The following is a 27,371-nucleotide window of genomic DNA, read 5'->3' as shown; positions in this document are numbered from 1 at the left end:
CTATGGCTGTTTTTTCCAATTTGTTTGCTACAAACTCCGCTTCAAGTACCACTCTATCACCTAACAAGCTTTCCAATCCTTTCCCAAGCCTGCTCTTCAGGAATATCTGTATCTATAGTCCTTCCACAGCAAGAGCCATGCTGGAAGTCATTATTGACTAGCTGCCAGGCTTTAATAGTTGTTCTTTCTTGTGGAGGCATCTGCTAACTGGAGAACAGATAGGAACTGCTCACTTCTAATTGAGTTTCGTTACTGTCTTCACAGTGATAACTCCCCACAGTTATTCGAGTTTTTACCGTGCAGGAACGCTATTGTTTACATATTAATTATTAATAAAAGATAAAAAACACTGTTATGAATCATAGCTCTAAGATGATGTCTTATTCTAAAATAATAGTTTCTAGGTATTTATCATAACATATTCTACGTCATCAGTCGCTTAATGTACGTATTGTTTGAGAATCCCTCAAGATTTTTCTCGAGTTTTATAGAAAACTTGTGGCACATATAAGAAAATGGGAGAAGCGTGAGGAGGGCAGACTTGATATGTTTTTCTCCGAGCAAACATTGCTCTTGCGGAGACATTTCCTGGACACCAGCTGTGATACTGCTAAATTTCTACTTTATCTCAAAGCTGCTGAAAAACTAAATATCAGGAATACCTTTGGAGATCGAATATCACTAGAAGCTGTGTTAAAATCAAAACCAAGACCTGGAAAAAATCCTTCATAATTGAGGTTTTCAAGATACCCATCCATATGAATAAACAGCATCTCGGTTCATTTGCGGAGGAACTGTTTACCAGTTTTAAGTTCTGTGCTTCACACTGTCAATAGTTTTGAAAGTGATCATAGATTTATTTTTTGGTTGTGGTTTATGCCAATTCACATGAATATGCCTTCCATGTCATCTTGATGACTGATTGATCTTGTCAACCTCTAAGGGTCAAGTGTGCAAAGTTGCTTTAGTTGGGATTAAGATGATGGTCATCTGCATCTCAATATCTTGGAGATACATGCAACGTAGTTGGCTTTGGTAAGACCATAACATATCAAGCAAGCATACCAGATTCAATGCAAAGTTGCGAGGAGGTATTGAGTGAACCACTCAGTATCGATAATCAGCCCCTTGCAAATTTGCATGAAATCTGGTCTAATCAGAATATTTGGCTTGCTTGAAATGTCATGGTCTTACCAAAGCCAACAATGCTGCCTCTAACTCCTTGCATAATAAGGAGCCATTAGATTTTGTTTGACCCTTTCCTTTTTGGTAATTGCATCTCGTTGAATTCAAGGTAGTGTAATACTGGCCTGTCTATAAAGAGATGGTAGGGGTGTTGCCTTTAATGTACAGTACCTGTAATTATTCGACAGGCTTTATTGAGCTCTGGATTCACTTTCTGTGTGTGGCACAATCTTTCCCACACTAATGAACAGTATTCTTCAGTAGAATAGCAGACTGCCAGAGCTGTTTGCTTAAGGGTTTTTGGATCTGCGCCCCAGCTTGTGTTGATTAATTTGCTAAGCAGGTTGTTTCTTGTTGATAGTTTTTCTTTAGTGTGTTTGTGTATTCTTTAAAGCTAAGAGTTTTTTTTCAAGAGTAAAATCTAGATATGTTGGATATTGGCAAGTTATCTAATTCAGTATTTTCCCATATGATATTTAGTTTCCAGTTAGCTTTGTGATTGTTAAGGTGGAATGCACACACCTCCGTTTTGCTGGAATTTGCATTGAGGTGCCATTTTTTTTTATAATATACTGAAAGATGATAAAGTTCTTGATAAGCTCTCCTCTATTTCTTCAAAGAATCGTGACTGAGTGGCAATGCACTGCATAAGCACCCAAGCACAGTGTCGACACCAGTAAACGGAAAGAGGTGGTATCCAAAACTCTTGTCCTTCTTGCTGTCACGAGGCTACAAAGTAAGTGTATTTGTTATCTAGCAACGGTAGTGAAGGAATAATGGATGATTATCTTGTAGCATAACATCAATGGTCATGGTGTCGAGCAAGGGGAATGATATGGGTCCCATGGAAGAGACCTTTATACTCAGGATATTGTACCGTCACCTACACATAAGAGTGGTTTCGTGGCAAACAAACAAACCACTGTTCATCAGACACCTTTCCATGGGGCTAATGGTAGCTACTAAACTCCCGTTAATTCCCAGTAAGGGGTAGTAACATCAGTGCAGTATTCTTTCAGCCCCTAGCTACTTTTGCTTTATTCCTTATACTTACCAACCTTACAACTCCCTTTCTTGCATCTTCCATCTTGCTGTCCACCACCTCTATCTATTATTCCATAAGGTAACTGTAGGGTTTTCCTCAGTTTCCCTTAGGTGCTGAATGGTCTCACAGGCCCCAGTGCAGAGATATACAGTACACCTCAAATTCATAAATCCAATCCATACTGATGAATGACTTTCACAAATTCCGCTTTTTTCATGTTTCTTGTGTACATGTTGAATAAATAAATGGATATAATATAGAATAAATAAATGGATATAATATATACTGCTGTTGGTAATTGAGGGTTGGGGTGTGCTTTTAGGACTAGAATTGCATAAATTTGGACACTGAAGATTTAGTATGCCCCTTGAAAGTACACTTCAGTCAAGTGAACTTTTACCTTTAATAAATGTTCATTCAAGTTATATTTTGCACAAAAATACAAAGTGTACAGTACATTTGGAGCCTTTGTAGGGTGACGGCCAGATCCCGTAGAAAACGGGAATATTCTGAACTGTGGCCGTCGTTCTAAAAACAATTTTGGCGGGAGAAGCTAACTTAAAAAACCCACCTAACCTATGCTAAAAGCCGTATCCTTACCCAGGGGGGCTTTGCCCTCCCCCCCCTTACACAGCAGTTTCCTTACCTACGAGTACGATGGGAGAAGCTAGCTTAAAAAACCCACCTAACCTATGCTAAAACCCGTGTCCTTACCGAGGGGGGCTGCGCCCCCCCGGACCCCCCCTTACACAACATATTTAAGATCCGTAGACCATTTCCAAACGTTTTTATTCTATACAAGATAACAGTCGGAGCGATAATAAGCAAATTAGGACGCTTGGCCGTAGCGCTACAAACTACCCGTAGCCTACATTTAAAGATATACAGAACTACATTATTGCTGTAATGTTCTGACTGCTAACCATTTATGATTGCAGGGAAGTCCAAATTCCCAGTTTCCTTATCCACCTTCTTTGATTAAATTACATCTCGCATTCCCACTCATTCTGTGCTAGTACTGTAATATGATTTCCATGTTAGGCTCTATATATTTCCCCATTTTTTTAAAGTTTTCTTGAAGATATGGGTAGACTTTCTTTTCCTGGTTTTAAATACACTGGCTTCCTTGAGGCTGGAAGATCCTGTGCTAAAGTAGACCATGGTGTTCCTCTTACAGGTTTTTTTTATGATTAGGTTGGATTTCCAAACAGATTTTGATGAATTAGGTTGGGTGTCCTAACAGATTTTGATGAATTAGGTTGGGTGTCCTAACAGATTTTGATGAATTAGGTTGGGTGTCCTAACAGTTTTTGATGAATTAGGTTGGGTTTCCTAACAGTTTTTGATGAATTAGGTTGGGTGTCCTAACAGTTTTTGATGAATTAGGTTGGGTGTCCAAACAGTTTTTGATGAATTAGGTTAGGGTGTCCTAACAGTTTTTGATGAATTAGGTTGGGTGTCCTAACAGTTTTTGATGAATTAGGTTGGGTGTCCTAACAGTTTTTGATGAATTAGGTTGGGTGTCCTAACAGTTTTTGATGAATTAGGTTTATCCTACAATAGACACACCCTTTTCTTCAAGTGATAGTAGGTCTTAGTTTTTCTGTGGTTAATGTGTTAGTCTAGGCTTGTTTTATGCTCTAGATCTTCTTCAATATCTCATAATATCAGTTATCTAAAAGGATTTAAACAAGAATATATTAGGTCATGTGCAGTAGTTTCTACTGCTTGCTTATCACCAACAAGCTATGTCAGTTTTATTCTTTTTGGTGTCCTAGTCTGTTCCATATTGTACCTTGTAGTTAATGGTAATTTTGAACTTTGTATTTGGACGTTGAATAAGTAAAAGCACAGTGTTTTAGGAGTTGACCCTTTTACCCCCAAAGGACGTACTGGTACATACATACATACATACATATACCATGGCACTTCCCCCAATTTTGGGGGGTAGCCGACATCAACAAAGAAACAAAAACAAAAAGGGGACCTCTACTCTGGTACGTTTCACAAAACTCATCTCTTTACCCCCATGGACGTACCGGTACGTCCTTGCGAAAAAATGCTATAAAATTTTTTTTATGTATTTTTAATAATTTTTTTGAGAAGATTCAGGCATTTTCCAAGAGAATGAGACCAACCTGACCTCTCTATGACAAAAATTAAGGCTGTTAGAGCAATTTAAAAAATATATACTGCAAAATGTGCTGGGGAAAAAATAACCCCTTGGGGGTTAAGGGTTGGAAATTTCCAAAAAGCCTGGGGGTAAAAGGGTTATTAAGACACAATTTTGTTTGATAGAGGATTACTTATTGGATGCTACACATTTCAACATTTATAAGTCACCAGAAAGAGTAATGAGCAGTTATCAAGTTAACAAAAAGTCATTAGTACTGTGTTTGATAATTTTATGAATGTCAAATATTTCCTGTTGAGGATATTGGTTAAAACTGATTTCATATTTAGCCCCTTAAAATGGAAAGCACATATAAAAATAGTTGTTACATTATTTAATAAAGAGGGCTTCTTGAAATATTCTTGGAATTTGTGGGATGCACATCTGTATTCATACTGTACAGTATAGTACTATACTTTTATACAAATAAGCTGTATATTATTGTTTAACTTTTCTTTTCATTCCAGGTTATTTGTTGAAGAATATGGTATTGAAGAATAAGTTTTATGGAACTGAAGTAAACTTACCCAAGTTACTTTTTCTCTTCATAAAGAAATGCATCTGGATCTTTTGCAAAGAAGACAGAACTAATGTTCTTGATAATTATAAAATCCCTATCACACTTCCTTTCTCAGGAGAGAATGGGTCGATATGGTGATTAGTAATGGTAGGTGTTTGTTGAAGTTTTTTTTTTTTTTAATTTTATACAAATATTTCCAAAAGCATGTACTTGATACATAATGTGTGTTAAGATCTTTATTCAAAATTGCCCGTTTTGATTGCTTCTTTACAGTAACAAATTTATGAAGAATATATTACTATTTCATGGGGAATTTGGAGCTACAGTACTTTTTGCTAGAAATTTCTGTTTAAGCTGTGGTTTTTGTTATGTTATGTATATGTTTTGCTGAAATTATTAACAAATATTCCATTTCTAAATTAGCTACTTTGTTGGTGACCAGCATAGTTGTGTTTTAGCTTAATACATTATGTAGTATGAAGGAAGCAAAGATTATGTGCTTAAGTACATACAGTAGTACAGTAATGTTGTTATTGTGATTAATTAGGGTTTTTAGTTACAGTGAGTCACTTTAGGAAGTGAATTTGTGAGGATATGGGTTAATAACAAGATAAGTAAGGGTGGGAAATAGTTTGTCTGTGTAAATGATTTAAAGTTGATGCTGGTCAGCAAGAGTTTGGGTAAAAGCCTAATAAATGTATAGTATTAGCTGATGCTTTATTGTTTATTTAATTCACAAGTTATAAGTACTACTGTTTAACTTAAACCACATATGAAGAACATTTGGTCTGCTCATACATAACTTTGACACGAAGAGAAATTTTCCCCATCATAGAAAAGCTCATGGTTTACATTTATTCTTACATGAATACAAACCATTATGGTTTAATAAGAGTATGTTTTCAGTGAAGCTGGGTACAATTGTTAAAACTTTCTAACGAGGTGGTGATAGTTACTGTCGGGTGGCGATGAAACGTCGTTCTCCCAAAAGGCTACTGAGCTGAGCTCCCACTTTGTTTTCAACGGCTGGAAAGTACGGATGTACTTCTTGAGCCATCAACAGGTTGATTTAATCTTTGACTTTCCTTTTATATAAATTGGTTGGCAGGTTTGTGTGCAACAGCTATTAAGGAAGAGGAGAGGTTTTGGCAGTTACAGTATTTTCTGATAACTGTAACTGGGTGACAGTTGTATGTGCATTCTACATTCTTCCTCCTATTAGACAGTATTCCAGTTTGGTGTTTATTCCCCTCGAGAGATAGTGGCTTGGTTATGTCAACATAACCCTGAAGAAATTGGCTTTTGTAAGACTTTTCTGTGCTTCATCGTAGCTGCCACCAAGTGTGAAAGGGAGAGATGCCATTCTTCTTACAGTCCATTGCCTTCCCTCAAAGGTGCATTGTGCATCGTTGGACGACGAAAGCTTTAATGGTGGTTGAGGGTTTTGTTGTGATGTAGGTACACTGACAAGGACTGGAGCAATGGTTCCTTTCTGGGATGCCGTGCATGACGATAGTCATAACAGACAACTCTCAGCTACGGAGGTGAATTTATAAATGACCCTGAACTTGCAAGGTGTCTTTTATACACAATGTAACTTGCAAGGTGTCTTTTTTACACAGTGTGACTTGTTAGGTGTCCTTGTATACACAATATGTCGGTGCCTAGATGTTGATATGCTGGCCCTAGAGGAATGGGGAGAATATTTCTTTGGTATTTATGTTGGTCCCTCTAGTAGCCTTTCACAGACAAGTCTTTGGAGACCACAAAGCACCTCTCCAAAAAGAAGTTATTTCCTTTGTCAAAACTAATTTTTTTTTAATTCTCTCAAGTTTTCAGTGCAATATTATATATTTCCTGTGTCTGGTGTTCCTCAGGGTAGGGTTCTTGACCCATTACTTTCATACTATATACACATATGTAGTTTGGCCTAAAAACAAGCTCATCACATATGAGGTGTTCCTAGTCTTTATGTTAATTCCATCTCTTGAATGTAGATGTGGTGTTGCTGAATCTAGCTAATTCAAGTACTTAGTACAAATTAAGGGGCATGGAGTTGAACCATAACAAAATTCAAAAGTATGGTTGTAAATGGGCTGAGAACATAGGCTTCTCAACATCTAGGTCTCTGCATTGAATATGTTTCTATAACTATTTACAAATTTAAAATTTTATGTGTGATTCTTGATTGCAAATTCACTTATGAGAAGCACATGTGTTGTTCAATTGCACAAAATATAGGCTTATTGAAAAAGTCTTCTAATATTTTTGGTGATCAGTCCTCCTGCATCTGAAGAAAAGTTTTAATTCTTTCATTCTACCTTGCTTCAAGTGATGGTCTGTCAAGTCTTTAGCTGCTGACTCTAATCTTAATTTGTTGGACAAGAACTTCATTCTATTAAATTTCTTATTCCTGATCTGGATATTAATTTCTGGCACTGCACACTCATTTATTTAGTTCTTTATGAATGTTACCCAAGCTTTTTCATAATTCTGACGATGTCAGGATGCCAGAGAACTTCAAATACTTCATTCATTCATAATTCTGACCATCCTTTGCACTTAGATTTTCCCAGACTGTACCATCTTTTATGTAGTACACAAACTAGGTATGCAATTTATTCTAACAGTCTTGCCCTCTCTTTCATAAGGCTCAATACACAGTACTGTATTCAAGATTTATTATAGCTGTGACCAGATTGTGGAATAATATTCCTAATCAGGCAGTTGAATCGGTGGAACTTCAGAAGTTCATACTTGCAACAAATTTTTTATGTTGAATAGGCTAACTTAAGTCTTTCCATAGTTTATCTAAAGAATATAAAATATCTTAAGATCAGTAAAAATATTACTATATTCTTTACTTCTTATATAGGTATTTATTTCCTTTCCTCACTGGGCTCGTTTTCCCAGTTGGAGCCCTTGGGCTTACAGCATCCTGCTTTTCCAACTAGAGTTGTAGCTTACCTAGTAATAAGAATAATATTGGAGGTTGATAGTAATGAGGTTGTAAGCTTTTTCTTGATTTTGCTTTTTGTGCAATCAAATGAGGCCTGTGAGCCTTCGGGAAAAGACACTGATCCAAGCGTAACCTACCTTATTTTGAATCCATGCTATCATAAGTTGTGCCTAGCACTTCTGTTAAACCAGTTATAGAGTTCTGTTGGTACATGGCACATTATCAGAGTTGACAGCCACTCCTCTTGACTTTTATTAAACAAAAGGAAAGAATTGAAGATTACAATTTGGAAGACCCTCCAGAGCAAGATCCTGAAGGTGAGGGTATTACGGAAGAAGAGATAGACTCGGATGAGTTATCTACTTTCTTAAAGATGAAAAGTTATTGCAGAAATATATCTGGAGTAGAGACTTCGTGGGTATGCTCTGATAATTCTGAATCTGCTATATCCTCAAATGCTGCTTCTTTCAAGATGGTCTATACTGTACTCCGTAGTTTCCTAATATTTTCACATAAGGTGTATAAATTGATGTCACATGTAGAAAAGAAGCCTACCAATTCCGACTCTCGCATATTCGTCATCATATCTTATCGCACCAATGTTGAACCCATAGGAGCGCATTGTCTTTAGCCTCTCTCAGGTCTTCATCTGAGCAATATGGGTCTAGTGGTCACCCTCGTAGGATGTTCCATTGTTTGTGGTGTTGCCTCACAGCGGCATTTAGGGTTGGTGGCTTATTCCCTTTTGTGGTATTTATCTCAAGTTTTGCCCACTTTTACCCATGGTCTTTCATAACCGGTGAGCGTTTTTCCGCTGGGCAGCAACTCATTGGATGGCCAACGGTCACTTACTTAATGAGTAGTTATCAAGTTAACAATAAGTCATTAGTACTGTGTTTGACAATTTTATAAATGTTAAATATTTTTTGTTAAGGATATTTGTTAAAACTGATTTCATATTTAGCCCCCTTAAAATGGAAAGCACATATAAAAATAGTTGTTACATTATTTAATAAAGAGGGCTTCTTGAAATATTCTTGGAATTTGTGCGATGCACATCTGTATTCGTACTGTACAGTATAGTATAGTGAATTAGGTTGGGTGTCCTAACATTTTTTTGATGAATTAGGTTGATCCTACAATAGACACACCCTTTTCTTCAAGTGATAGCAGGTCTTAGTTTTTCTGTGGTTAATGTGTTAGTCTAGGCTTGTTTTATGCTCTAGATCTTCTTCAATATCTCATAATATCAGTTATCTAAAAGGATTTAAACAAGAATATATTAGGTCATGTGCAGTAGTTTCTACTGCTTGCTTATCACCAACAAGCTATGTCAGTTTTATTCTTTTTGGTGTCCTAGTCTGTTCCATATTGTACCTTGTAGTTAATGGTAATTTTGAACTTTGTATTTGAACGTTGAATGAGTAAAAGCACAGTGTTTTAGGAGTTAACCCTTTTACCCCCAAAGGACGTACTGGTACGTTTCACAAAACTCATCCCTTTACCCCCACCCCATGGACGTACCGGTATGTCCTTGCAAAAAAATGCTATAAATTTTTTTTTTTCATATTTTTAATAATTTTTTGAAAAAAATCAGGCATTTTCCAAGAGAATGAGACCAACCTGACCTCTCTATGACAAAAATTAAGGCTGTTAGAGCAATTTAAAAAATGTATACTGCAAAATGTGCTGGGGAAAAAATAACCCCTTGAGGGTTAAGGGTTGGAAATTTCCAAAAAGCCTGGGGTAAAAGGGTTAATAAGACCCAATTTTGTTTGATAGAGGATTACTTATTGGATGCTACACGTTTCAACATTTATAAGCCACCAGAAATAATAATGAGTAGTTATCAAGTTAACAAAAAGTCATTAGTACTGTGTTTGATAATTTTATGAGTCAAATATTTTTTTTTGTGGATATTGGTTAAAACTGATTTCATATTTAGCCCCTTAAAATGGAAAGCACATATAAAAATAGTTGATATATTATTTAATAAAGAGGGCTTGTTAAAATATTCTTGGAATTTGTGGGATGCACATCTGTATTCATACTGTACAATATAGTACAGTACTATGCTTTTTTTACAAATAAGCTGTATATTATTGTTTAACTTTTTTCATTCCAGGTTATCTGCTGAAGAATATGGTATTGAAGAATACGTTTTATGGAACTGAAGTAAACTTACCCAAGTTACTTTTTCTCTTCATAAAGAAATGCATCTGGATCTTTTGCAAAGAAGACAGAACTAATGTTCTTGATAATTATAAAATCCCTATCACACTTCCTTTCTCAGGAGAGAATGGGTCGATATGGTGATTAGTAATGGTAGGTGTTTGTTGAAGTTTTTTTTTTTTTATATACAAATATTTCAAAAAGCATGTACTTGATACATAATGTGTGTTAAGATCTTTATTCAAAATTGCCCGTTTTGATTGCTTCTTTACAGTAACAAATTTATGAGGAATATATTACTATTTCATGGGGAATTTGGAGCTACAGTACTTTTTGCTAGAAATTTCTGTTTAAGCTGTGGTTTTTGTTATGTATATGTTTTGCTGAAATTATTAACAAATATTCCATTTCTAAATTAGCTACTTTGTTGGTGACCAGCATAGTTGTGTTTTAGCTTAATACATTATGTAGTATGAAGGAAGCAAAGATTATGTGCTTAAGTACATACAGTAGTACAGTAATGTTGTTATTGTGATTAATTAGGGTTTTTAGTTACAGTGAGTCACTTTAGGAAGTGAATTTGTGAGGATATGGGTTAATAACAAGATAAGTAAGGGTGGGAAATAGTTTGTCTGTGTAAATGATTTAAAGTTGATGCTGGTCAGCAAGAGTTTGGGTAAAAGCCTAATAAATGTATAGTATTAGCTGATGCTTTATTGTTTATTTAATTCACAAGTTATAAGTACTACTGTTTAACTTAAACCACATATGAAGAACATTTGGTCTGCTCATACATAACTTTGACACGAAGAGAAATTTTCCCCATCATAGAAAAGCTCATGGTTTACATTTATTCTTACATGAATACAAACCATTATGGTTTAATAAGAGTATGTTTTCAGTGAAGCTGGGTACAATTGTTAAAACTTTCTAACGAGGTGGTGATAGTTACTGTCGGGTGGCGATGAAACGTCGTTCTCCCAAAAGGCTACTGAGCTGAGCTCCCACTTTGTTTTCAACGGCTGGAAAGTACGGATGTACTTCTTGAGCCATCAACAGGTTGATTTAATCTTTGACTTTCCTTTTATATAAATTTGTTGGCAGGTTTGTGTGCAACAGCTATTAAGGAAGAGGAGAGGTTTTGCAGCTACAGTATTTTCTGATAACTGTAACTGGGTGACAGTTGTATGTGCATTCTACATTCTTCCTCCTATTAGACAGTATTCCAGTTTGGTGTTTATTCCCTCGAGAGATAGTGGCTTGGTTATGTCAACATAACCCTGAAGAAATTGGCTTTTGTAAGACTTTTCTGTGCTTCATCGTAGCTGCCACCAAGTGTGAAAGGGAGAGATGCCATTCTTCTTACAGTCATTGCCTTCCCTCAAAGGTGCATTGTGCATCGTTGGACGACGAAAGCTTTAATGGTGGTTGAGGGTTTTGTTGTGATGTAGGTACACTGACAAGGACTGGAGCAATGGTTCCTTTCTGGGATGCCGTGCATGACGATAGTCATAACAGACAACTCTCAGCTACGGAGGTGAATTTATAAATGACCCTGAACTTGCAAGGTGTCTTTTATACACAATGTAACTTGCAAGGTGTCTTTTTTACACAGTGTGACTTGTTAGGTGTCTTGTATACACAATATGTCGGTGCCTAGATGTTGATATGCTGGCCCTAGAGGAATGGGGAGAATATTTCTTTGGTATTTATGTTGGTCCCTCTAGTAGCCTTTCACAGACAAGTCTTTGGAGACCACAAAGCACCTCTCCAAAAAGAAGTTATTTCCTTTGTCAAAACTAATTTTTTTTTTAATTCTCTCAAGTTTTCAGTGCAATATTATATATTTCCTGTGTCTGGTGTTCCTCAGGGTAGGGTTCTTGACCCATTACTTTTCATACTATATACACATATGTAGTTTGGCCTAAAAAACAAGCTCATCACATATGAGGTGTTCCTAGTCTTTATGTTAATTCCATCTCTTGAATGTAGATGTGGTGTTGCTGAATCTAGCTAATTCAAGTACTTAGTACAAATTAAGGGGCATGGAGTTGAACCATAACAAAATTCAAAAGTATGGTTGTAAATGGGCTGAGAACATAGGCTTCTCAACATCTAGGTCTCTGCATTGAATATGTTTCTATAACTATTTACAAATTTAAAATTTTATGTGTGATTCTTGATTGCAAATTCACTTATGAGAAGCACATGTGTTGTTCAATTGCACAAAATATAGGCTTATTGAAAAAGTCTTCTAATATTTTTGGTGATCAGTCTCCTGCATTCTGAAGAAAAGTTTTAATTCTTTCATTCTACCTTGCTTCAAGTGATGGTCTGTCAAGTCTTTAGCTGCTGACTCTAATCTTAATTTGTTGGACAAGAACTTCATTCTATTAAATTTCTTATTCCTGATCTGGATATTAATTTCTGGCACTGCACACTCATTTATTTAGTTCTTTATGAATGTTACCCAAGCTTTTTCATAATTCTGACGATGTCAGGATGCCAGAGAACTTCAAATACTTCATTCATTCATAATTCTGACCATCCTTTGCACTTAGATTTTCCCAGACTGTACCATCTTTTATGTAGTACACAAACTAGGTATGCAATTTATTCTAACAGTCTTGCCCTCTCTTTCATAAGGCTCAATACACAGTACTGTATTCAAGATTTATTATAGCTGTGACCAGATTGTGGAATAATATTCCTAATCAGGCAGTTGAATCGGTGGAACTTCAGAAGTTCATACTTGCAACAAATTTTTTATGTTGAATAGGCTAACTTAAGTCTTTCCATAGTTTATCTAAAGAATATAAAATATCTTAAGATCAGTAAAAATATTACTATATTCTTTACTTCTTATATAGGTATTTATTTCCTTTCCTCACTGGGCTCGTTTTCCCAGTTGGAGCCCTTGGGCTTACAGCATCCTGCTTTTCCAACTAGAGTTGTAGCTTACCTAGTAATAAGAATAATATTGGAGGTTGATAGTAATGAGGTTGTAAGCTTTTTCTTGATTTTGCTTTTTGTGCAATCAAATGAGGCCTGTGAGCCTTCGGGAAAAGACACTGATCCAAGCGTAACCTACCTTATTTTGAATCCATGCTATCATAAGTTGTGCCTAGCACTTCTGTTAAACCAGTTATAGAGTTCTGTTGGTACATGGCACATTATCAGAGTTGACAGCCACTCCTCTTGACTTTTATTAAACAAAAGGAAAGAATTGAAGATTACAATTTGGAAGACCCTCCAGAGCAAGATCCTGAAGGTGAGGGTATTACGGAAGAAGAGATAGACTCGGATGAGTTATCTACTTTCTTAAAGATGAAAAGTTATTGCAGAAATATATCTGGAGTAGAGACTTCGTGGGTATGCTCTGATAATTCTGAATCTGCTATATCCTCAAATGCTGCTTCTTTCAAGATGGTCTATACTGTACTCCGTAGTTTCCTAATATTTTCACATAAGGTGCATAAATTGATGTCACATGTAGAAAAGAAACCTACCAATTCCGACTCTCGCATATTCGTCATCATATCTTATCGCACCAATGTTGAACCCATAGGAGCGCATTGTCTTTAGCCTCTCTCAGGTCTTCATCTGAGCAATATGGGTCTAGTGGTCACCCTCGTAGGATGTTCCATTGTTTGTGGTGTTGCCTCACAGCGGCATTTAGGGTTGGTGGCTTATTCCCTTTTGTGGTATTTATCTCAAGTTTTGCCCACTTTTACCCATGGTCTTTCATAACCGGTGAGCGTTTTTCTGCTGGGCAGCAACTCATTGGATGGCCAACGGTCACTTACTTAATGAGTAGTTATCAAGTTAACAATAAGTCATTAGTACTGTGTTTGACAATTTTACATACATACATATACCAAGGGCACTTCCCCCAATTTTGGGGGGTAGCCGACAACAACAAGAAACAAAACAAAAAAGGGGACCTCTACTCTCTACGTTCCTCCAGCCTAACCAGGGACTCAGCCGAGTTCAGCTGGTACTGCTAGGGTGCCACAGCCCAACCTCCCACATTTCCACCACAGATGAAGCTTCATACTGCTGAGTCCCCTACTGCTGCTACCTCCGCGGTCATCTAAGGCACCGGAGGAAGCAGCAGGGCCTACCGGAACTGCGTCACAATCGTTCGCCATTCATTCCTATTTCTAGCACGCTCTCTTGCCTCTCTCACATCTATCCTCCTATCACCCAGAGCTTTCTTCACACCATCCATCCACCCAAACCTTGGCCTTCCTCTTGTACTTCTCCCATCAACTCTTGCATTCATCACCTTCTTTAGCAGACAGCCATTTTCCATTCTCTCAACATGGCCAAACCAACTCAACACATTCATATCCACTCTAGCCGCTAACTCATTTCTTACACCAGTTCTCACCCTCACCACTTCGTTCCTAACCCTATCTACTCGAGATACACCAGCCATACTCCTCAGACACTTCATCTCAAACACATTCAATTTCTGTCTCTCCATCACTTTCATTCCCCACAACTCTGATCCATACATCACAGTTGGTACAATCACTTTCTCATATAGAACTCTTTTTACATACATGCCCAACCCTCTATTTTTTACTACTCCCTTAACTGCCCCCAACACTTTGCAACCTTCATTCACTCTCTGACGTACATCTGCTTCCACTCCACCATTTGCTGCAACAACAGACCCCAAGTACTTAAACTGATCCACCTCCTCAAGTAACTCTCCATTCAACATGACATTCAACCTTGCACCACCTTCCCTTCTCGTACATCTCATAACTTTACTCTTACCCACATTAACTCTCAACTTCCTTCTCTCACACACCCTTCCAAATTCTGTCACTAGTCGGTCAAGCTTCTCTTCTGTGTCTGCTACCAGTACAGTATCATCCGCAAACAACAACTGATTTACCTCCCATTCATGATCATTCTCGCCTACCAGTTTTAATCCTCGTCCAAGCACTCGAGCATTCACCTCTCTCACCACTCCATCAACATACAAGTTAAACAACCACGGCGACATCACACATCCCTGTCTCAGCCCCACTCTCACCGGAAACCAATCGCTCACTTCATTTCCTATTCTAACACATGCTTTACTACCTTTGTAGAAACTTTTCACTGCTTGCAACAGCCTTCCACCAACTCCATATAACCTCATCACATTCCACATTGCTTCCCTATCAACTCTATCATATGCTTTCTCCAGATCCATAAATGCAACATACACCTCCTTACCTTTTGCTAAATATTTCTCGCATATCTGCCTAACTGTAAAAATCTGATTCATACAACCCCTACCTCTTCTAAAACCACCCTGTACTTCCAAGATTGCATTCTCTGTTTTATCCTTAATCCTATTAATCAGTACTCTACCATACACTTTTCCAACTACACTCAACAAACTAATACCTCTTGAATTACAACACTCATGCACATCTCCCTTACCCTTATATAGTGGTACAGTACATGCACAGACCCAATCTACTGGTACCATTGACAACACAAAACACACATTAAACAATCTCACCAACCATTCAAGTACAGTCACATCCTCTTCCTTCAACATCTCAGCTTTCACACCATCCATACCAGATGCTTTTCCTACTCTCGTTTCATCTAGTGCTCTCCTCACTTCCTCTATTGTAATCTCTCTCTCATTCTCATCTCCCATCACTGGCACCTCAACACCTGGAACAGCAATTATATCTGCCTCCCTATCATCCTCAACATTCAGCAAACTTTAAAAATATTCCGCCCACCTTTTCCTTGCCTCCTCTCCTTTTAACAACCTTCCATTTCCATCTTTCACTGTCTCTTCAATTCTTGCGCCGGCCTTCCTTACTCTCTTCACTTCTTTCCAAAACTTCTTCTTATTCTCTTCATATGACTGACCCAGTCCCTGACCCCACCTCAGGTCAGCTGCCCTCTTTGCTTCACGTACCTTGCGCTTTACTTCCACCTTTTGCTTTCTATATTTTTCATACTTCTCTATACTATTACTCTGCAGCCATTCTTCAAAAGCCCTATTTTTCTCTTCCACTTTTACCTTCACTCCTTCATTCCACCATTCACTGCCCTTCCTCATGCTGCCTCCAACAACCTTCTTGCCACATACATCACTTGACAATTTTATAAATGTTAAATATTTTTTGTTAAGGATATTGGTTAAAACTGATTTCATATTTAGCCCCCTTAAAATGGAAAGCACATATAAAAATAGTTGTTACATTATTTAATAAAGAGGGCTTCTTGAAATATTCTTGGAATTTGTGCGATGCACATCTGTATTCGTACTGTACAGTATAGTATAGTGAATTAGGTTGGGTATCCTAACATTTTTTGATGAATTAGGTTGATCCTACAATAGACACACCCTTTTCTTCAAGTGATAGCAGGTCTTAGTTTTTCTGTGGTTAATGTGTTAGTCTAGGCTTGTTTTATGCTCTAGATCTTCTTCAATATCTCATAATATCAGTTATCTAAAAGGATTTAAACAAGAATATATTAGGTCATGTGCAGTAGTTTCTACTGCTTGCTTATCACCAACAAGCTATGTCAGTTTTATTCTTTTTGGTGTCCTAGTCTGTTCCATATTGTACCTTGTAGTTAATGGTAATTTTGAACTTTGTATTTGAACGTTGAATGAGTAAAAGCACAGTGTTTTAGGAGTTAACCCTTTTACCCCCAAAGGACGTACTGGTACGTTTCACAAAACTCATCCCTTTACCCCCACCCCATGGACGTACCGGTATGTCCTTGCAAAAAAATGCTATAAAAATTTTTTTTTCATATTTTTAATAATTTTTTGAAAAAATTCAGGCATTTTCCAAGAGAATGAGACCAACCTGACCTCTCTATGACAAAAATTAAGGCTGTTAGAGCAATTTAAAAAATGTATACTGCAAAATGTGCTGGGGAAAAAATAACCCCTTGAGGGTTAAGGGTTGGAAATTTCCAAAAAGCCTGGGGGTAAAAGGGTTAATAAGACCCAATTTTGTTTGATAGAGGATTACTTATTGGATGCTACACGTTTCAACATTTATAAGCCACCAGAAATAATAATGAGTAGTTATCAAGTTAACAAAAAGTCATTAGTACTGTGTTTGATAATTTTATGTGTCAAATATTTTTTTTTGTGGATATTGGTTAAAACTGATTTCATATTTAGCCCCTTAAAATGGAAAGCACATATAAAAATAGTTGTTACATTATTTAATAAAGAGGGCTTCTTGAAATATTCTTGGAATTTGTGCGATGCACATCTGTATTCATACTGTACAGTATAGTACTATGCTTTTATACAAATAAGCTGTATATTATTGTTTAACTTTTCTTTTCATTCCAGGTTATTTGCTGAAGAATATGGTATTGAAGAATACGTTTTATGGAACTGAAGTAAACTTACCCAAGTTACTTTTTCTCTTCATAAAGAAATGCATCTGGATCTTTTGCAAAGAAGACAGAACTAATGTTCTTGATAATTATAAAATCCCTATCACACTTCCTTTCTCAGGAGAGAATGGGTCGATATGGTGATTAGTAATGGTAGGTGTTTGTTGAAGTTTTTTTTTTTTATATACAAATATTTCAAAAAGCATGTACTTGATACATAATGTGTGTTAAGATCTTTATTCAAAATTGCCCGTTTTGATTGCTTCTTTACAGTAACAAATTTATGAGGAATATATTACTATTTCATGGGGAATTTGGAGCTACAGTACTTTTTGCTAGAAATTTCTGTTTAAGCTGTGGTTTTTGTTATGTTATGTATATGTTTTGCTGAAATTATTAACAAATATTCCATTTCTAAATTAGCTACTTTGTTGGTGACCAGCATAGTTGTGTTTTAGCTTAATACATTATGTAGTATGAAGGAAGCAAAGATTATGTGCTTAAGTACATACAGTAGTACAGTAATGTTGTTATTGTGATTAATTAGGGTTTTTAGTTACAGTGAGTCACTTTAGGAAGTGAATTTGTGAGGATATGGGTTAATAACAAGATAAGTAAGGGTGGGAAATAGTTTGTCTGTGTAAATGATTTAAAGTTGATGCTGGTCAGCAAGAGTTTGGGTAAAAGCCTAATAAATGTATAGTATTAGCTGATGCTTTATTGTTTATTTAATTCACAAGTTATAAGTACTACTGTTTAACTTAAACCACATATGAAGAACATTTGGTCTGCTCATACATAACTTTGACACGAAGAGAAATTTTCCCCATCATAGAAAAGCTCATGGTTTACATTTATTCTTACATGAATACAAACCATTATGGTTTAATAAGAGTATGTTTTCAGTGAAGCTGGGTACAATTGTTAAAACTTTCTAACGAGGTGGTGATAGTTATTGCCGGGTGGCGATGAAACGTCGTTCTCCCAAAAGGCTACTGAGCTGAGCTCCCACTTTGTTTTCAACGGCTGGAAAGTACGGATGTACTTCTTGAGCCATCAACAGGTTGATTTAATCTTTGACTTTCCTTTTATATAAATTTGTTGGCAGGTTTTTGTACAACAGCTATTAAGGAAGAGGAGAGGTTTTGCAGCTATAGTATTTCCTGATAACATACAGTTGTATGTGCATTCTAAATTCTTCCTCCTATCAGACAGTATTCCAGTTTGGTGTTTATTCCCTCGAGAGATAGTGGCTTGGTTATGTCAACATAACCCTGAAGAAATTGGCTTTTGTAAGACTTTTCTGTGCTTCATCGTAGCTGCCACCAAGTGTGAAAGGGAGAGATGCCATTCTTCTTACAGTCATTGCCTTCCCTCAAAGGTGCATTGTGCATTGTTGGACGACGAAAGCTTTAATGGTGGTTGAGGGTTTTGTTGTGATGTAGGTACACTGACAAGGACTGGAGCAATGGTTCCTTTCTGGGATGCCGTGCATGACGATAGTCATAACAGACAACTCTCAGCTACGGAGGTGAATTTATAAATGACCCTGAACTTGCAAGGTGTCTTTTATACACAATGTAACTTGCAAGGTGTCTTTTTTACACAATGTGGAGGATTAATTTTATTTTAATTTATTTTTTTTGTTTGCCAAATCAAGAGTGAGAGAGAGAGAGAGAGAGAGAGAGAGAGAGAGAGAGAGAGAGAGAGAGAGAGAGAGAGAGAGAGTGTTTATTTAAGTTTTGTTAGAGAGAGAGAGAGAGAGAGAGAGAGAGTGAGTTGTTTTAGTATAGTTAAATAGACATTTTATTTGCTTTAGCTTTGTCATTAGAGAGAGAGAGAGAGAGAGAGAGAGAGAGAGTGTGTGTGTGTGTGAGCGAGTGTTTATTTACTTAAGGTTGTCAAACCGCAAGAAAGAAAGAAAGAGTGTTTATTTGCTTTAGTTTCGTCAGAGAGAGAGAGAGAGAGAGAATTTCATTTGCTTTCGTTTTGTTAGATCGCGCGTGCGCAAGAGAGTATGTGTGTATGTGCGTTTGTGTGTGCGTGTTTTGTGTGTCCGCGGTGCGCGCTGAGGAAAGGGTAATTAGCGAATGATTGTTTGAAGTTGGAAAGATTGTTGGTATAATTGAGGTTGTTTGTTTACCTTTTTAGCTAGGATAGGGTGGTGATGAATGTCTTGGGCGAAAGCATTGGATATCGAACGATAGTAGGAGCCGGCTGTGAAGCTTTTTTTTATATTCTGAGTAAGTACTGTTTTTATTTATTTTTGTTAGGCGCGTTCATGAGTGATAGAAAGTTTATTGTTTATCTTTGATTATGGTGCGATAGTTAAGTTAGTTAGGAGTGTTCATAAGTGGTTTTTTATTTTGGCAGGCCGCGATTCCTCCTTTGGAGAGACCGAATTTAGAAAGTGGATTTGTTGTTGATGACCTGGCCTGTACTTAATATTGTTTGGACTGCTCATTTGACTGCACAACCGTTGATGACCTGGCCTGTTATTTGAGATTCCGATTGATGATGATGATGATTATAATGATGATGATGACCACGTTTAATGTTATTGGACAGTCGAATTGACTGTTCGTTATTGTTTGCCAGGAGTGGTGGCAATTGGTTACAAAGACTGGTGCCAATGTGTAGAGTCGGTGGACGATGGTGGCCACACACAAATATTAATTTAAGAAGTTCTCGTATGTTTTAGTATTAAGTTTGATTATTTTTGCTGGGTTATATATGACGACTGGTGTTTTAGTGTTGTGATTTTTTTTCAGTGTTTAAGTATTTTTCGGTACTGTGTGTGAAGTAAGTGTTTTCAGTACTGTATGTGGACTGACGGTGTTGGGTATATTTAAAGGCTATTGTTTTCCCGATTATTGGAGAATTCTCGGTACCCTTACGCACCGATATCTATTTATCCAGCAAATTTTGTCTGTTGAATTTAATGTGTGATTTTTGTTTTCGGTTGCGGTAAATATAGTTTTAAGGTTATGTTTTGTTTGTTTTTCCCTTCGTGCAATAGTCCAGTTTGAAGTAGAGTCAGGGGAAAGTTTGTATTGTGGGATATTGAGAAAGTAAGAGTGATTAAGGGTGTGGGGGGGTTTGTTTTTGTTGACATCCCGCTACATAAATTTGGCGCCCGAACAGGGACGACTGTTGAAGGTGGGATTGAAACTGGACTGTTGGACAAGGGTAAATAGGTTTTGGAATTACTTAAAATATTAATGTTATTGAAATGGAGTTAATGGAAGAACAGTTGCATATTTTAAAGGAGGAATTGCGGTTGTCTAATGAGCGAGAGGAGAGGTTGTTGTTGGAGAATGCGAGGTTAAGTAGTGAGAATGAGGAGATGCAAAGGAAACTTAGGGAACTTCAGGGAACTGTAGAGAGAGTGGAAGAGGGTGTTGAGATGAGGATGCGAGAAAATGAGAAACGAATGGAAGCTATGATGGGGCAAGTAATGGGGATGATGAAAACTGTCATAGGTGAAGGTGCAGTCGGAGGAGTGGCTTCTGCTTCTGGTAACGGGTTGATGGTGGAAGAGGATAGGGTAAGTGATAATGGGGAAGGTAGTGATAGTGATATTGAAAGTAAAGGGCCTAGACATAGTAAGATTGGAACGAAGGGTGATAGGAAGAAGGAGAAGAAAGGTAAAGATAATGTGAAGAAAGAAAAGAAGAAAGGTCAGGGTGTGAGTGAGGATGATCATGATTGGGTGAAGGTGGTAAATAAGAAAAAGGGTAAGAAGGGAATAGTTAAAGATAGGACTTTGAGTGTAGAACTAGATTCATTGTATTCAAATGAAGAAGAAGGCAACAAGAAGGGAGTAGACAGTGAAGATAGTAGTGAGAATGAAGTAGAGGAAGTTTGTAAGACAGTGTTTATGAGAGAGGTTCCTAGGTGTGCAAGTTTTAATGAACATAGCAGTAGGGATGCATATGACTTCTTTAGGGAATATGAAAAGTTTTGTCAGGCTAAGTATGGGGATAGTAAGAGAGTTTGGGCTAGGGAGTTGGGAGAATTTTTGTCAGGATATTTGTTGACGATGTATGGGGTGATAATGAGTGTGGGAGAGGTTGAGTATGAAAGTGTAAAGAATAGGATAATTGAACAGGTAAAACGTATGAAAGGTAGTGTTAGGTATAAGCGAAAAAATGATTTTGATGAAGCACGAATGAAGGTGGGTGAAGCAATCTCGATGTATGTATGTCGGTTAGAAACATTGGCTAGAAAGAAGTATGGGGATGAAGGAATAAATGAAAATAAGGAACTAATGAAGAAGTTTTTGGGTACAGTACCAGAGAGTGTGTGTGAGTTTATTAATTTGAAACGGAAGGAGAAAATGAGGTGGACTAGAGAGAGATTGACTTGGGATGATATTTTAGAGATAGTTGAGGATTACGAGTTGGATAGGTGTATGAAAGAAAGTAAATCTGTGAGTGTAAGAACTGGAATGGAGGAATGTGTGCCAGAATTTGGTAGTTTTAGAGATGCTGTTATGAGAGGGCCAATGAGGGCAGCTGATAGTGTAGTAGATAGAAGTGTTAAGGTGAGTAATGTAGGAATACCCATTCCGAGAAATGACGGGTTTAGACAGGGAAACCAAGTTTGGAGAGATAGAAGTGCTAGTACGCAGCAAGTTAGGTTAGGTAGTGGTATCCGTGAAGAGAGGTGTTATAGGTGTGGGAAGGTAGGACATAAAAAGAACGAGTGTAGATGGGCATTAGGAGCATGTTTCGGGTGTGGAGAGACAGGGCATCGTATTAGCGACTGTAAGAAAGAGAAAGTGGTTAAGTGTTATCGGTGTGGTATGACTGGACACATAGCGAGTGGATGCCGTAATAATCGTATGAATGTAATTTGTGGTAATTGTGGTAAGGATGGTCATTATGCTAGAATGTGCAAGGAGCCGCGGGGTAAGTGTACTGAATGTGGTGCAGATGGGCATGTAGCTAGGGTTTGTAGAAAGAAGGGATCAAGTCAGCCAGGATGTTCGGGAAACTAATTCATCAGAGGGTTCAGCTGGGTGAGTCCTCGTGTGTGTGGGGAGTGAATGTGATGCATGTTCGTGAGGGTTTATTGCATGAAGATGTGATGGGAGAAAGAGCACATGATTGCATGAGTGTGAAATTGATTTTTAATGGTGTAGAGTTGGTTGGTTTGATTGATACTGGTTGTGGTGTCAATTTAATGTTTAGGAATGCATATGATAAGGTAAAAGAGGTTTGCGAATTTAAGGGATGTAAGGGGGAAGTAAAAGGTATTGGTAATTTGCGTATGCCTGTGCAAGGAAAGTTGCGGGAAAATGTTATGATTGGGGGGCTGATGATGGAGGATAATGATTTTTACGTGGTTGAGGGAGCGAGTGAGAAATATGACGTACTGCTTGGGTATAAATTTCTGAAAAAATGTGGTATGATTGTACATCCAAGTGTGAATATGATTGAAATAAAGGTTAAAGGTAATATTTGTGGGGAATTTTATTTAAAGGAAGACGGCAGAGTGAGTACGAAGGTGTGGAAGGGAGTGCCGTTGGTAGCAAAGGAAAGTGTAAAGTTATCGGGTAAGAAAGGTGAGGTGATTAGTGTAAAAGTTGCATGGCCGAGCAGTCTGGGAATTTCAAATAGTGACAAGGATGAATATGTAGTGGAAGGTATGGAAGCAGGTAATTTGGTGAAAACGAGTGCGTATATATATGATGGTGTTATGAATATGCAGGAACCCAAGGTGTATGTAAGGTTGTTGCCGTGTGTTAGGAGGAAGAGAGTACGCGGAATACGTGAGGGTGATTGCATGGGATGTATGTATACACTGATTAATGTGGAGGATTAATTTTAATTTAATTTTTTTTTTTGCCAAATCAGAGAGAGAGAGAGAGAGAGAGAGAGAGAGAGAGAGAGAGAGAGAGAGAGAGAGAGAGAGAGAGAGAGAGAGAGGAGATTGAGTGTGTCCGAGAATGATAGAGATGTTTGGAAGAAAGCAAATGAGAGATTTGAAAGCTACAAAGTGGGAGAGAAAGTGTTAAAAGAAGTAATTGAAAAGGGAAGAATGAATGTCAATAAGGTACGTGATAAGTTTGAAGGTCCTTATGAGGTGTTAGATGTTGGTTCTAGTGGGTTGAGTTATGTTTTAGGTAAGGTAAGTGTGGATGGTAGTGTGGAAAAGGTTAGGGCACACCACAATCAGTTGCGGAAATGGAAGGAGGTACCAAGATATATTCAGGAGAATGGTATGAATAAATGGCTGAAAACGAACAAGTATGAACCGAGTATGTGTGAGGTATTAGGTTTAGAAGATAAGCAATTGGTGTTAGTAGAGTATGGAAAGAAAAAGAAGTCTAAGAATTTTACTGGGGATAAAAGACGGGAAAATTTTGTAGTTGTAGGCGGGAATCAGAATAAGCAGGACAAGGGTGTAAATGTACAGGTGAGTATGGAAGATAAATGTATTAATACAGATGAAACTTGGATGAGTATGAATGATACTTATAGTGTGTGTGGTTTTTCGTTAGATGAGGCAAGAGAACGTATGACGGACACGAGAATGAAAGATAGGAGAATGATAAGCAGTATGAATGATTCTTTTGTTAAAGTAGAAAATGGTTTAGATGTAATGGATGAATTGTTGACAGAAATTAGTGGGATTTTCGGGCCAGATGAAACTGAGGTAGATGAAATAGTGAATGATATCTTAGACGAGCAGAGCATAGACGGGAATCGTAATAGTACGTTGAATGAAAACGACATGGAAGAAGTGAATGAGAGAGTGCAGGTATATGAAGGCCCAGTTACTCGAAGCCGAGGCCCTGTTCCAGACTGCGACTGGGTAATAAGAAAATAGGTAAGTTTTGTGTGAGGATTTGGCAAAGTAAGGGGGAGGAATGTGGAGGATTAATTTTATTTTAATTTATTTTTTTTGTTTGCCAAATCAAGAGTGAGAGAGAGAGAGAGAGAGAGAGAGAGAGAGAGAGAGAGAGAGAGAGAGAGAGAGAGAGAGAGAGAGTGTTTATTTAAGTTTTGTCAGAGAGAGAGAGAGTGAGTTGTTTTAGTATAGTTAAATAGACATTTTATTTGCTTTAGCTTTGTCATTAGAGAGAGAGAGTGTGTGTGTGTGTGTGTGTGAGCGAGTGTTTATTTACTTAAGGTTGTCAAACCGCAAGAAAGAAAGAAAGAGTGTTTATTTGCTTTAGTTTCGTCAGAGAGAGAGAGAGAGAGAATTTCATTTGCTTTCGTTTTGTTAGATCGCGCGTGCACAAGAGAGTATGTGTGTATGTGCGTTTGTGTGTGCGTGTTTTGTGTGTCCGCGGTGCGCGCTGAGGAAAGGGTAATTAGCGAATGATTGTTTGAAGTTGGAAAGATTGTTGGTATAATTGAGGTTGTTTGTTTACCTTTTTAGCTAGGATAGGGTGGTGATGAATGTCTTGGGCGAAAGCATTGGATATCGAACGATAGTAGGAGCCGGCTGTGAAGCTTTTTTTTATATTCTGAGTAAGTACTGTTTTTATTTATTTTTGTTAGGCGCGTTCATGAGTGATAGAAAGTTTATTGTTTATCTTTGATTATGGTGCGATAGTTAAGTTAGTTAGGAGTGTTCATAAGTGGTTTTTTATTTTGGCAGGCCGCGATTCCTCCTTTGGAGAGACCGAATTTAGAAAGTGGATTTGTTGTTGATGACCTGGCCTGTACTTAATATTGTTTGGACTGCTCATTTGACTGCACAACCGTTGATGACCTGGCCTGTTATTTGAGATTCCGATTGATGATGATGATGATTATAATGATGATGATGACCACGTTTAATGTTATTGGACAGTCGAATTGACTGTTCGTTATTGTTTGCCAGGAGTGGTGGCAATTGGTTACAAAGACTGGTGCCAATGTGTAGAGTCGGTGGACGATGGTGGCCACACACAAATATTAATTTAAGAAGTTCTCGTATGTTTTAGTATTAAGTTTGATTATTTTTGCTGGGTTATATATGACGACTGGTGTTTTAGTGTTGTGATTTTTTTTCAGTGTTTAAGTATTTTTCGGTACTGTGTGTGAAGTAAGTGTTTTCAGTACTGTATGTGGACTGACGGTGTTGGGTATATTTAAAGGCTATTGTTTTCCCGATTATTGGAGAATTCTCGGTACCCTTACGCACCGATATCTATTTATCCAGCAAATTTTGTCTGTTGAATTTAATGTGTGATTTTTGTTTTCGGTTGCGGTAAATATAGTTTTAAGGTTATGTTTTGTTTGTTTTTCCCTTCGTGCAATAGTCCAGTTTGAAGTAGAGTCAGGGGAAAGTTTGTATTGTGGGATATTGAGAAAGTAAGAGTGATTAAGGGTGTGGGGGGGTTTGTTTTTGTTGACATCCCGCTACAACAATGTGACTTGTTAGGTGTCTTGTATACACAATATGTCGGTGCCTTAGATGTTGATATGCTGGCCCTAGAGGAATGGGGAGAATATTTCTTTGGTATTTATGTTGGTCCCTCTAGTAGCCTTTCACAGACAAGTCTTTGGAGACCACAAAGCACCTCTCCAAAAAGAAGTTATTTCCTTTGTCAAAACTAATTTTTTTTTTAATTCTCTCAAGTTTTCAGTGCAATATTATATATTTCCTGTGTCTGGTGTTCCTCAGGGTAGGGTTCTTGACCCATTACTTTTCATACTATATACACATATGTAGTTTGGCCTAAAAAACAAGCTCATCACATATGAGGTGTTCCTAGTCTTTATGTTAATTCCATCTCTTGAATGTAGATGTGGTGTTGCTGAATCTAGCTAATTCAAGTACTTAGTACAAATTAAGGGGCATGGAGTTGAACCATAACAAAATTCAAAAGTATGGTTGTAAATGGGCTGAGAACAGGTTATTTGCTGAAGAATATGGTATTGAAGAATACGTTTTATGGAACTGAAGTAAACTTACCCAAGTTACTTTTTCTCTTCATAAAGAAATGCATCTGGATCTTTTGGAAAGAAGACAGAACTAATGTTCTTGATAATTATAAAATCCCTATCACACTTCCTTTCTCAGGAGAGAATGGGTCGATATGGTGATTAGTAATGGTAGGTGTTTGTTGAAGTTTTTTTTTTTATATACAAATATTTCAAAAAGCATGTACTTGATACATAATGTGTGTTAAGATCTTTATTCAAAATTGCCCGTTTTGATTGCTTCTTTACAGTAACAAATTTATGAGGAATATATTACTATTTCATGGGGAATTTGGAGCTACAGTACTTTTTGCTAGAAATTTCTGTTTAAGCTGTGGTTTTTGTTATGTTATGTATATGTTTTGCTGAAATTATTAACAAATATTCCATTTCTAAATTAGCTACTTTCTTGGTGACCAGCATAGTTGTGTTTTAGCTTAATACATTATGTAGTATGAAGGAAGCAAAGATTATGTGCTTAAGTACATACAGTAGTACAGTAATGTTGTTATTGTGATTAATTAGGGTTTTTAGTTACAGTGAGTCACTGTGGGAAGTGAATTTGTATAAGGGTATGGGTTAATAACAAGATAAGTAAGGGTGGGAAATAGTTTGTCTGTGTAAATGATTTAAAGTTGATGCTGCTTAGCAAGAGTTTGGGTAAAAGCCTAATAAATGTATAGTATTAGCTGATGCTTTATTGTTTATTTAATTCACAAGTTATAAGTACTACTGTTTAACTTAAACCACATATGAAGAACATTTGGTCTGCTCATACATAACTTTGATACAAAGAGAAATTTTCCCCATCATAGAAAAGCTCATGGTTTACATTTATTCTTACATGAATACAAACCATTATGGTTTAATAAGAGTATGTTTTCAGTGAAGCTGGGTACAATTGTTAAAACTTTCTAACGAGGTGGTGATAGTTATTGCCGGGTGGCGATGAAACGTCGTTCTCCCAAAAGGCTACTGAGCTGAGCTCCCACTTTGTTTTC

The 27,371-nt window shown here is 37.2% G+C and overlaps 2 long non-coding RNA genes across 4 annotated transcripts in view; both read left to right on the top strand.

Moving 5' to 3' along the window:
- LOC137638324 (uncharacterized) overlaps window positions 1–27,022 on the top strand; it is a 37,763-nt gene extending 10,741 nt beyond the window's left edge. Inside the window, exons 1-5 of one of the 2 annotated variants that reach the window (XR_011044055.1) lie at window positions 1,903–1,921; window positions 4,871–5,070; window positions 10,008–10,207; window positions 17,400–17,599; window positions 26,303–27,022. This is a non-coding gene — a long non-coding RNA (uncharacterized lncRNA). Of the gene's footprint in view, window positions 1–1,902; window positions 1,922–4,870; window positions 5,071–10,007; window positions 10,208–17,399; window positions 17,600–26,302 lie in introns of those variants that run through there. The other variant, XR_011044054.1, reaches the window with a different exon arrangement.
- LOC137638322 (uncharacterized) overlaps window positions 1–27,371 on the top strand; it is an 838,879-nt gene that overhangs the window by 150,972 nt on the left and 660,536 nt on the right. The gene's annotated exons all lie outside the window — the stretch shown is intronic.

This window comes from Palaemon carinicauda, chromosome 3, assembly GCF_036898095.1.
Source record: "Palaemon carinicauda isolate YSFRI2023 chromosome 3, ASM3689809v2, whole genome shotgun sequence".
Classification (NCBI taxonomy): Eukaryota; Metazoa; Arthropoda; class Malacostraca; order Decapoda; family Palaemonidae; genus Palaemon; species Palaemon carinicauda.
Note: the sequence above shows the minus strand (reverse complement) of the source record. Positions and strands in the feature narration are given on the sequence as shown.